Source organism: Artemia franciscana, unplaced genomic scaffold, assembly GCF_032884065.1.
Source record: "Artemia franciscana unplaced genomic scaffold, ASM3288406v1 PGA_scaffold_67, whole genome shotgun sequence".
Classification (NCBI taxonomy): Eukaryota; Metazoa; Arthropoda; class Branchiopoda; order Anostraca; family Artemiidae; genus Artemia; species Artemia franciscana.
The window spans coordinates 694,316-707,493 of NW_027062705.1; positions in this window are offsets into that span (position 1 = coordinate 694,316).

Here is a 13,178-nt window from a genome sequence, read left to right on the forward strand (position 1 = left end):
AAAAACGATAATAAACATAAATAATTCAGAGGCGACAACCCAACACAAGGGCTCATCAGGAGAATACACACTTGCCTATAGGGTTTCGGCACTTTAAATTCCCTACCCAGGCAAGTGGCGTGCCTAAAATAAATTCTTTATAGTGTCCCCGTGCTAGGTATCACCCCCAAATTATAATTAAAAGATCTGTGACACCTTGCTTAGTTGTCTGAGGACAGAATTTGCATTCTTAACCCTCCCCTGCAATTTGAAGTACCTGAGAAGACAAATAGACAGCAGTGTAGGGTCAACCGAAAGTATCAAACAATGTGACGGTGTTTGTGATCTCCCTTTTCGACAAAACCACCACTGCATACTCTTTATAAGAGCCCCATACTCCTTGTTCTAAACGATAAAGGAGCCCCAGTTCACGGTGAACCCTTTCAGAGAAATTTTGAGTGAAAAAATATGAGTCGACATCGGGTTAGACGCTTTTGCGAGCCCTTCGAGAACATCATTTGAAGGTATTTTACTCGTATTCTTATAGAATGATGGACTAATCTTGGAATACAAATTCACAAGCTTAGAAATATATTTTTCAGTTCTGGAAAATCATCTACTCAAATTGATTTTCGCAACTTTTCAGTTGCCTACTTCACAGATAAAAAATTTTATTCACTGAGAAAACGAAACTATTTCCTCACGATAAAGTGATGGAGATCGTAGGTAGTTTAATTCAAATCAGGGATAAAAAAAAATATCTATATTTGTTTGTTTTTTTATTCACATATAGATGCTAATTATATTCAACCTGTAAAAACCGTTTATCTTTGACATGCTTCAGTCAAAATAAAACTCAAAATAAAAATATAAAAGAATATCCCATTTCTACCAATAATTGTTTGATTCCGAGCTCGAGTTGGAATTCTAAACAAAAAACTTTGCGTACTCACAAAAAAAAAATACTAGGAATAATTTGTTTAGCCCTTCTTCGTAAACACCCTCCAAAACAACACTAAAAGCTTTACACGGTGGATCACAAACAAGTAATGAAGCTGAGCCTCCACAACGCAGTTTTAGAGAGCCTTAGTTCTTTTAAGTGTTCCTTAAGAACTTCTAATCTTAGCATTAAGATGTCCATAAAGCACAACACAGATAATTTCAAAATCTGACAAAATCGACAAACCAAAACACAAATCTTTTTGCAGGGTTTATCGTGTGTATTTTAAAAACCGAAACACGAATAAAAGTTAAGTTTAAAAACGCGGTTTTTTGATAAACCTAAAGAGCCAAGTTATAACTCAAAACAAAACACAATCATAGCCGTGTAGTTTGTGCAGCAAGTATCTGTAAAACTGGTTCAAAGTAACTGACTCGTGATGTTTCCCTATATTTGTAGAACTCTGTAAAACTGTTACTTTCCTGAAAACTGAACTTTCTTGTGACTTCCAGAGCTGCAGACAACTTAAGGATGTTCAGGAAAGAGCCTATAGCTTGTTCCTATTCGGGATAGTAAGAGACAAATTTTAGAGAATCAGACATCATCCAGTTTATCATCCAGTTGCCATCCTCAGACATAATTTTGGACCTTTCAACATCACTAAGCGAAATAGTTATCTCAAAATGTTGATTGAATGTGTTTTGGGAAATGATTGGCATGAGGTGGAGGCTATTTGCCTCAAAATCACTTCATACTATTAAAAAAGGCACTAGCCCTAACAATTTTCAATCGACTTAGCTCTTTTTAAAGTTTCTATGAAAACTTCTTCAATACCGAAATGTCCTGGTCTAAAACAAACCAAAGAAAATTAATAATAATAAATAAATAACACATTGTGCCCGTATTCCTCTTTATTTGCGCTGCCTATGATAATAGCACTGACATTCATGTAACAGCTTTGCTTCCTGACACTTTATTAATGTATTATGTTATTATCTATATGCAATTAATCAGTGCTTATATCAGTAACTCAAATACTTTCAGCACTTGTCACTTCTTTCTTATTGTTTCTTTGTGCGATTTTTTGCCCCTGTATATATTCCTGTTTTATGGTCATACTGACTAGATTCTAAGGAGAAACATCCCTACTCTCTTCTTTAGGGGGATCTACTTACTATGATTTAATTATCACTTGGATATATTTATAAAGCCCAAACTTTATATTTTGTGACAAAATTATTCACGTAGTCCATTACAGCTCTAGAAAATTCCATTGGCGGAAATCACGTCATATTGAAAAACTTTTGAGTATACCTTTCAAAATTTAAAGGGAAGGGGCAAATGCCTGGGGCACAACTAAAGTGTATTATTTTCTTTAAGGATCAATAAGTAAAGGAACAATGCGGCTCAACTATAATCGAAAACCTAAGAAACTTCGTCTTGATAACAAAACAAAAAGAGGATACTGACGATGCAAAATATCGTGGTTGCAGCCAGTTTCCTCCTTTTTAAAGTCGAGCAGATTTCCCTTGCTGTTCAAGCCAAGGTACTCTAATTTGGAGAGATTATATATTTTTTTTCAAAATCATCCTATTTTCTTTTGGTTATATACTTTTAATTTTAAGGTTAACGAAAAAAAATTTACTATTCCTGAATCACGTTCTATACTATAACTATAAAATTATCACATATTAATATGTGTTGGACATCATTAACTGTTTGTTACATTTAAATTTATACGTTGTCATAGCAGAGTGGTCTCTTCTAGGTATTCGTAGAATTCGTGGGAATTCTACCTATTCGTAGAATTCGAGTTCAAACCACTTGCTGGCAACGCATGATGGCATGGCAACATGCAGGTTTAAGTTGGGATTAAGTTAATTAAGTTAAGTTAATTAGTTAAGTTAATTAAGTAAGTTAAGTTAGGCTATCTATATTTCCTTTTTATGGTCATATTAACCAGGGATTTGATTACAATGATTTAATTATTATTTGGATATATTTACAAAGCCCAAACTTCATATTTTGCGTCATTCATAAGAAGTTTGGACAAAATTTAAGCTTTAGTGTAAAGAGCGAGGTATTGACGAGTACTAACCCATTCATATCTATATATATAAAAATAAGTTGTTTGTGGGTTATGTCTGTCTATCGAGTGACGTCGTGTTTGTCCGCATATGACGTCTGAATTATTTCATACTAATACAAAAGAAGAAAAAAAACTAAAAAAGGACTTTGGCTTTAGTATTAATATAAAAGAAGCAAAAATCTAAAGAAGGTAAAAACTACCAAAAAAAACAAAAAGAAAAAAATAAAAAATCTAAAAAAGCTTAAAAACTAAAAAAAACTAAAAAAAAAGGTAAAAAACTAAAAAAAAAAACTAAAAAAAGGAAAAAACCATAAAATAAACTAAAAACTAATAATAAAAACTAAAAAACTAAAAAAACTAAAAAAAACTAAAAAAGGTAAAAACTAAAAGAACTAAAAAAGAAAAAAAAACTAAAAAAAGGAAAAAAACTGAAAAATAAAGGAGAAAAAGAAAACTATTAAAATATAAATAAAAATAAAAAAACTAAAAAGATAAAAACTTCAAAAAAAACTTAAAAGAAAAAAGAAAAAAACTAAAAAACCTAAAAAAAGGTAAAAACCAATAAAAAAAAACTAAAAAGAAAAAAAGGGAAAAAATTAAAAATTTATTTCATCATATACCAATTCAAAAACGAATGTATACCGGGATGACGACCGGGACGCAGGGAATATAAATGACGACCGGGACGCAGGGACACAACTACAACGGTGACGCCGGGGGCACAGGGGGGATATATAAATGACGACGGGGACACAGGCAATGTTCGATTAGCAATAAACATCAACAAAGCTCAAGGGCAATCATTAGAATCATGAGGTATAGATCTGAATATGGATTGTTTTTCCCATGGACAATTATATGTTGCATGTTCAAGAGTCGGTAAACCTGACAATCTATTTATATGCACAGATAATGGGGCAGCAAAAAATGTTGTATATTCACAAGTTTTACGTCGTTAAAAACATAAATTGACTTTGCATCCAGTTGAACTTTATCCTTTTCAATCTTAGACATCGTGACGGATGAAAACTCGGAACAATCTATATATATAAAAATAAGTTGTCTGTGTGTGTGTGGGTCTGTCTGTCGGGTGACGTCATGTTTTCAACTGACGAAATTACAGACCGGGACATCGGGACACAAATGACGACCGGGACGCCGGCACATAGGGAATATAAATGACGACACTCAAAGAGAAAGCGACCGGGACAAAAGGAATGTTCGATTAGCAATCAACAAAGCACCGGGACACAAATGACGACCGGGACACAGGGAGTATAAATGACGACCAGGACATAAGTAAAAAAAAACTAAAAAAACTAAAAAAAAGGTAATTACAAAAAAACTAAAAAGAAAAAAACCAAAAACTAATAAAAAACTAAAAAATCTAAAAATCTAAATAAGCTAAAAAAGAAAAAAAAACATAGGAAAAAAATAAAGGAGAAAAACAAAACTAAAAAACGAATGTATATACAGACCGGGACACCGGGATACAAATGACGACCGGGACACAGGGAATATAAATGACGACCGGGACACAGGGACACAACTACAATGGGGACGCCGGGGGGCACAGGGGGATATAAATGACGACCAGGACACCGGGACACAAGGAATATAAATAACGCCCGGGACACTCAAAGAGAAATCACAGACTGGGACACCGGGACACAAATGACGACCGGGACACAGGGAATATAAATGACGACCGGGACACAGGGACAAAACTACAAAGGGGACGCCGGGGGGCACAGGGGGATATATAAATGACGAATGCGACACAGGGAATGGTCGATTAGCAATCACCATCAACAAAGCTCAAGGGCAATCATTAGAATCATGAGGTATAGATCTGAATACGGATTGTTTTCCCATGGACCATTATATGTTGCATATTCAAGAGTCGGTAAACCTGACAATCTATTTATATGCACAGACAATGGGACAGCAAAGAATGTTGTATATTCGCAAGTTTTACGTAGTTATGGCGCGTAACGACTTACGCGTGCGGGGGGCTTGGGGGGGCTTGAAGCGCCCTCACCAACTAGGTGTTGGGGTGGCACGAAGCGCCACCCCAACAGCTAGTACGTAATAAAATCATGAGAATACAGAAGTTCGTTACGTAAGCTAATTTGTAAGTTACGTATATTTTTTACTAATAAAAAGATTCGTAAAAAATTTAAAGTTCTAGTTGCCTTGATAAGTAATCAAAAAATCGGAGGGCAACTAGGCGTCCTCCCCCGCTCCTTTTTTTCTCAAAATCATTCGATCAATACTATGAAAAAGCCAATTAGCCAAAAAAATAAATATGCAAATTTCGTTTTAATTATTCATATGCGGAGAGCCAAAATCAAAACATGCATTGATTTAAAAACGTTTAGAAATTAATTTTTAAAAAACAAGTTTTTTAACGGAAAGTAAGGAAAGACATTAAAACTTAAAACGAACAAAAATTACTTCGTATATGAAACGGGCTGCTTTCTCATCAACGCCCCGTTCTTTACGCTAAAGTTTTTTACTGTTTTAAAAAGTAGAGTTAAGAGAGAGAGTCAAACTATAGCGTAAAGAGTGGGGCGTTGATGAGGAAGCACTTACTTGGATTGAATTTTCCAGAGGATATTTCCCTGGGGAGAGGGTTTTTTCTGTGGAGGTGGTGCCAGATATCCTAAGGTTAATGAAAAAACAAAAAGAAATTAAATAAAAAAACAAGTTTCCTTCAACTGGAAGTAAGGAGCAATATTAAAACTTAAAATGAACAGAAATTATTCCGTATACAAAGAGGGTCTTTAAAGCCTCGCTCTTTACACTAAAGTTTAAATTGTGTCCCAATTCTTTAATAATGACTCCTGAAACGCAAGGGTAGTTTAATTAGAACAATAAGTAACGTTTTTATAAGGCCAAAAAACTTTAGCTTGAAGAGCGTGGTGTTGAGGAAGGGGCAACCCCCGTCGTATACGTAATAACTTCTGTTCGTTTTAAGTTTCAATATTGCTCCTTACTTTCAGTTGAAAATAACCTTTTTTTATTTAATCAAACAGTTCGTGGTAACGAACTGTAAATAGGAGCGACCCGGCTCAATAGTAAACGAAGCTCTAAAAAACAGAACTTCGATGCTAAGAGATATATCAAAAGAATTGGATTTTTATGCTGATTTTAAATATATAAGTTTCATCAAATTAGGTTTTTGTCATCAAAAGTTACGAGCCTGAGAAAATTTGCCTTATTTTCGAAAATAGGGGTAAACACCCCTTAAAAGTCATAGGATCTTAACGAAAATCACACCATCGAATTCAGCGTATCAGAAAATCATATAAAAAAATTTCAAGGTCCAATCTACAAAATTGTGGAATTTTGTATTTTTTGCCAAAAGACAGATCACGGGTGCGTGTTTTGTTTTGTCATTTGTTTGTTTTTTTTGTTGTGTTTTTTCCCAGGGGTCATATTATCGACCAAGTAGTCCTAGAGTTTTGCAAGAGGGCTCATTCTAACGGAAATAAAAAGTTTGAGTGCCCTTTTTAAGTGACCCAAAATATTGGAGGGCACCTAGGCCCCCTCCCACGCTCATTTTTTCCCACAGTGAACGGATCAAAATTTTGAGATAGCCATTTTGTTCTGCATAGTCGAAAACCATAATAACTATGTCTTTGGGGATGACTTACTCCCCCACAGTCCCTGGGGGAGGGGATGCAAGTTAAAAACTTTGACCAATGTTTACATACAGTAATGGTTATTGGGAAGTGTACCGACGTTTTCAGGGGGATTTTTTGGTTTGGGTGTGGGGTTGAGGGGAGGGGGCTATGTGGCAGGATCTTTCCTTGGAGGAATATTTCATGAAGGAAGAGAATTTCAATGAAAAGGGCGCAGGATTTTCTAGCATTACTATTAAAAAAAAAACAATGAAAATATAAACATGAAAAAGTTTTTTTCAAGTGAAAGTAAGGAGTAGCATTAAAACTTAAAACGAACAGAGATTATTACGGATATGAGGTGTTCTAAAAATACTTAGCATAAAGAGCGAGGTATTTATGAGGAGATAGATACTTCGCTCTTTATGATAAAGTATTTTTAGTAATTTCACCTATTTATCCTACGGCCTTTTTGATTCAGGGGTCATTCTTAAAGAATTGGGACAAAACTTAAGATTTATTGTGAAGGGCGAGGTATTAACGAGGGGACAAACCACCTCATATATATATTTAAAAATATAAGAATATAAAAGTTTGTTACGTAAGTTAATTCTTAAGTTACGTGTATTTTTTACTAATAAAAACGTTCGTTAAAAATTAAAAGATCTAGTTGCCTTTTTAAGTAACCGAAAAATTGGAGGGCAACTAGGCCTTTTTCGCCAACCCTAATTTCTCAAAATCGTCTGATCAAAACTAAGAGAAAGCCATTTAGTAAAAAAAAAAACAATTAATATGCAAATTTCATTTTAATAATTTATGTAAGGAAAGCCAAAATCAAACATGCATTAATTCAAAAACGTTCAGGAATTAAATTAAAAAAACTAGTTTTTTTAACTGAAAGTAAGGACCGACATTAAAATTAAAACGAACAGAAATTGCTCCGTATATGAAATGGGTTGTCCCCTCCGCAATCCCTCGCTCTTTACGCTAAAGTTTGACTCTTTGCCACAATTCTATTTTATAAAACAATTAAAAACTTTAGCATAAAGAGCGAAGGATTGCGGAGGGAACAACCCATTTCATATACGGAGTAATTTCTGTTCGTTTTAAGTTTCAATGTCGCTCCTTACTTTCATTAAAAAAAAAACTATTTTTTTTATTTAATTTAATTAAAGATTCAACACAACGATTAGAAAAAAGTAAGGGCAGTATCATCTATGAACAAAGCAATTTGCCCGGCCTGTTTTGCTGTTAGCCAATATTGGTTAACTGCGGTCATAACAAATATATAATTAATGTTTGCCTGAGATGCTCATTATCAAAGTTTGTTCCAATGAAGTATTTGATAAAATTTTATTGTGATAAACAATTTTATTTGAACCATTTTGTTCAGTTGAATTCTGGCATTGAAAGAAAGAGGCAGTGTTTCCACTATGGGGATTTCCCCCCTAAAATGGGGATTTTTTAAGTCTTTTAGGGGCGAGAGTTTTTTTTAGGGATTTGGGGATTTTCTAGAGATTTTTCCTCTCCCATGGACTTTTAGGGAAATTTTTGGGGGTTTTCCTTTAATTTGTTCATCATCATCATCTTCTTGTTCAGAGAAGCAGGATAATTCGATTTAGGGTCTGTTCCCTTGGGAATTGAACTTGGAATCACAGAGAAGAACTTCTTCAGTTGCTTAAAGAATTTTAACACCACACAGATTTTGAGATGTACAGGAGTCCTAAGTAACAAACTAGCAACAAAGAACTGTTTGAAACAGTTCCATGCTGATGTGGGCTTCAAACAATAATTTCAGCTTGGACTGTTCTCGATTAATGAAGTCATATGGTTTTTCATTTTTGGGTTGTTTCTTCATAAGATTATTTGGTAGACAGCATATCATTTTTTACAGGTCAGATAAATAAAATTAGAATATATTTTGATAGTTTTATAGGGTACGCAGTTGTTCTTACTGTAGTAAATGTTTTTGACAAGCATTGCATGTACGATTCTTTTTCTCCACAGTACTTGTATGATGTTTACGATTTTTGTGTAAAATAAAAAAAAAACTTGAACTCGAACTTGTAGCCAGCATTATAAGTACTGACGTGAATAATAGAGGTAGGCTATAACTATTCGAACACCTCTCTTACCGTTTCATTGCCCTAGTTTTTAACAGACAAACAAACTGACAGCCATTTTTTTTTAAAAACAATGGCACATGTAGGAATAAATGGATTTTGTGTTTTTGGCAAGCCTACGTACCCAGGGGAAAATCATGAACCTTCATACTATAATTAGTAAATTTTTTGTTGTTCATTTTTTGACTTACAAATAAAGTGAACATACCACTCGATGTCTTTTTTTATGTTCTTTACAAATATAACAATCACTTCTGTCGCAAATTCAAATTTAAGCACAATTTGAGCTCTTGAAACCAAAATATTTCTTGTTTTGGGGTATAAACAAAGCTTAAAATATTGGTCTCAGCTTTAAACTTCCTGCAGAAGGACTATGTGGAATCAACTAGTGCTTTAGAAATCTATGTGAACAATCGGAAGTTTTAACTTCCCCTTGAAAGCGTTTACTTGGGTCCAAACGGACCAGATTCCCTCTGTAGGTCAAGGTCAGATACCGTCGTCCCCCCTGATTCAATTGAAGTAGTTCTCAACGATGCACAGGCGTTCCATATCAAATCAGTAGCCCAGATACAGAAAAGGTTCCATTTCGAAGACGACATTTACAAATATGCTGAAATGGTTGACCCAATGTCAGCTCAATCACTTCAGCCTGCCTCTCTGCTACCTTTTGTTAGGAAGTATGGCTGGATCCCATGGTACAGAACCAAAACCGAGCAGGAGTGGAGGAGGCAGAGCCTCATCGATATTGAAAACGTCGAAACAATGGATGCCATGACCTGCTGGTGTTTGGTATTGGTGAAAAAAAAAATGCTACCGGAACAGAATTTGTATCCTAACCTGAAACCGGCAGTATTATTTATTTCCACTGTTCCATTTTCAAATGTCAATGTCGAGAGGTTTTTCAGTGCTGTAAAAGTAGTAAAAACTGACCGTCAGAATAAATTGAAAACATAAACTTTGCGGGGGATTCTAAAATCAAAATATGGGATGAAAAGGGCTCAAGAAAGTGTGGAATGTGAAGATGATTAGTTACTTCACCACAAAAGAACGGTGAAAGCTTCCAGCCACCATACAAAAAATGTTGAAGACACATCATGGGAAGATAAGGTCTGATTACGTTTTACAAGTTCGATTGAACAGTATTAAACATCTTGTATTGTAATCTACATTACAGTATTGCATTTTCTTTTCTATTTGCTTATTATTATTTGAAGTATATTTGAAGCTATTTGTATTTAGCTGATGATTAAAAAGCACTTTAAACGGCATGACAAGACATTCTATTATGGTAGTGATAGCTAGACTTCAATATAAGAAGCCAAAATATGTTACCTTTCAATGGTACGGGTAAAATGAGATAGGGAGAAGCGGTTCAGGGAGTAATTAGAAAATAGGAGATTTTTAGGGATTTTTGAACTGAAGATTGGGATTTCTAGGGATTTTTCAGCTCTTTATTAGGGATTTAAAAAATAAGAAAGTGGAAACACTGATTCGAAGATTGATTGAAATTTAAAGATTGAATGAAATTTGAAGGAAAAATTGAAGACTGTTAATTGAGTTTAAGATGGTTTGTAGAAGAGATGTAAATACTCAGCTAGGAAAACATAGATAAAATTCTAGTTAATTGACTTCTTGCTATCTCAGAAAGGGTTTAGGTTATGAAAATTAAACTTTCAGGGATGAATCTACAGACTAAAGTATGTCCTGGGGAGGTATGTTGAAGCAACTATCTCCATTCCTTCTCCCTCTAGAGGGCCCTGACCTTTGATGACCTTTAAAAATATGTGTTTTATAAAAGTGAAACTTTGCAAAATAGATCATCTGCTTAATTGAAGTACAACAAAATTATTTTCAGCTTCATAACTTTGCTCAATTCCATTTTCTAAGGTTTTAAAGATATGCAAATACATTTTCTAAATAAAAAAAAAACATTGATATGGCTCAAAATTCTACTCAAATAACAGGAATTACAATTTCAGAACTAAAGGCAGAGAAAATACAACTAGTAACTGAAAATTAAGGTAAAACGTTGTTTTGTCAAAATTTCATTAGGTATAGACCTGTCATGTACCCAAATTTCAGGGCCCTCTAGAGGGAGATGTAGTAGAGGTGGGTACTTTAAAATACCTTCCCAGGACATACATTGGCCTGTAGATCCATCCCTGAAAGTTTCATTTTCCTAACCTAAACCCTTTCCAAGGTAGCAAGAAGTCAATTAACTAGAATTTTACCAAAACATAATTGATTTGGAAGAATTTTGTTGCTAAATTCAAATATTCATTTGATGCAATTGTGACTAGGCTTATGTAAGCTCATTTGGTAACAGTTTAGGCTAAATCTGTAGCATTGTGGTTCTCTAGAAAAAGACATAATTTGATAACAAGAACTTTCCTCCTCACAGAAAATCCTTCCGGAGTGAGTCCCTCCTCCTGCAGAAAATATTTCCCCCCAAACATTCTGCACACTTACCAATAACAAATGCTATATGTGGGTAATGGGCAGATTGTGTAAACTATAGGCCTTTCAATTACACTGAATCAAACTGCTTAATCTTTCGAGGATATTTTACCTGTTGTCTAAGGCTCTTATTTTTTAAAGAGTTATGTGAAACTTAACACACTTAATATATTTGGAATAGTGTCAATTCTTTTGATGTGTCTGTTGTTATTACAATTGTGTTTTTAGAATTTTGATTACTAATGGGCCATGTCGCTTCTACTTAATATTTAGTACTACGAAGTGTCTGATCTATAAACAACAAATTAAGAGAAACAGACTAAATCACGTTCCAAAAGCCAATAAGTATGCTTCAAAGCCGTCGAACCACTTTTACGCATGAACTGAGAAGGAAACCTGTTTTGTGTAGATTGAATCAAACTGAACCGAAAATGTCGTTTATTTTTTTTTTTTTTTGTGTGTCTGGGCACGGTACAAAAAAGTGCCAAAATGGGGTGGCGTGGCAAAAATCAAAAAGTGAACTCGGGTTGTTCCATTTTATGGAAGCCTAATTAAGCAATAAATTTGAAAATAAAGCCATAATACTTGTAAAGAAAAATAAAAATCTTTAAAAACTTTCAGAAATGGTTCAATAAAAAAAGTCTTGGATAAATTGAAATTAGGATGGACAACACTCGCAAAAATTTTCTGTTCATTCTACAAAACTCATGAAACTCAGATTAAATTTTTCCTTGAACAACATTATTCCAACAGTCATGAAACCGGGGAAGAACTCAAATGGTTTTAGTATAAAGGCTCTTTTCTATCTCTTTTTATAGTTTTGCTTTTTTATTCCTTTTAAATGCCAGAAGAATAGCCATAGCAGAGTAAACTAGCAATAATGAATCATTTGAAGCTTGATTTTGTGCCAAATTTATCATAAGTATATTACACGGCTACATTTTGATTTTGAATTTTTACCAGTGCAGACTGATATATGCAACCCAAATTTCTAAGCCAGGTTTCAGAAAAGTGCTGAACGTAGTCGAGGCTTAAGAAAGCTTAATGTTGAATTGTATTTTAGTCAAAACACTGCATTGCTTATTTTTAGCTTGTTTTTCAAAAACTCTGGCTTACTTTTGGTTCACAACTTGGCAGCACTAAAGCAAAGCTATTAAAAGGCTGTTTTATCAAGGGGACGTCATTTAAATTTATTTCTGCATTTCATTAAGGAACAATGTTCCTTAAGATTTTCGATTTTCTAAAAGAAATGGGCAAATTTTCTTAATTTTTAGGAATGATTCCTTTCCAGTTCAGCCAATTTGTGGAAAAAGAAGAATTGGCAAAAGTACCTATTTTTTAATGTTCCTTACTTCAATTTAAAGGGCAAGTTATCAGTCCTTGTTATTTCTTTAAAAAACAATTTACTAAAATAAGAAAAATTTGCCTAATCCTCTTCAGTCTACAGAAGTTAAAATTTCCAATCAAACGTAAGATACGAAGAACGAAGTTCCTTCGTTCCTTCGTTCCAAATTTGGCAACATTGGCTTTACTGAGGGAATTCGAAAAGAGGGTCAATTTTCCAGATGGATTGTAAGTTAAATTTAGGTTTTCTTTTGCTTTTCTAAAAACAATTTATGTGTCACAAGATATAAGGGATTTCAGAAGAGGGGGAGAACTATCCTGATATGAAAAAGGTATAAGGTATGAAAAACTCTATAATTATGCAGGTATGAAAAAGGTTTTCTTATGTCACCTGTTATAATAGGTGTTTTGAATTAGAGCAGGTATCCATTAAACTTAAAATTACATTACAAACAAAATACTACTAAATATAAGGCAAAACAAAAGAATAAACCCAACTGAGTGATAAGAAATACCTCATCCAGTGTTGCCAGATCAGACGGAGAGGATTGTGCTTCCTTGAGCCCAAAATTATGTTTTTTTGGACAAATTTATGCTACGCTTCTATATTTTCCCAGGTT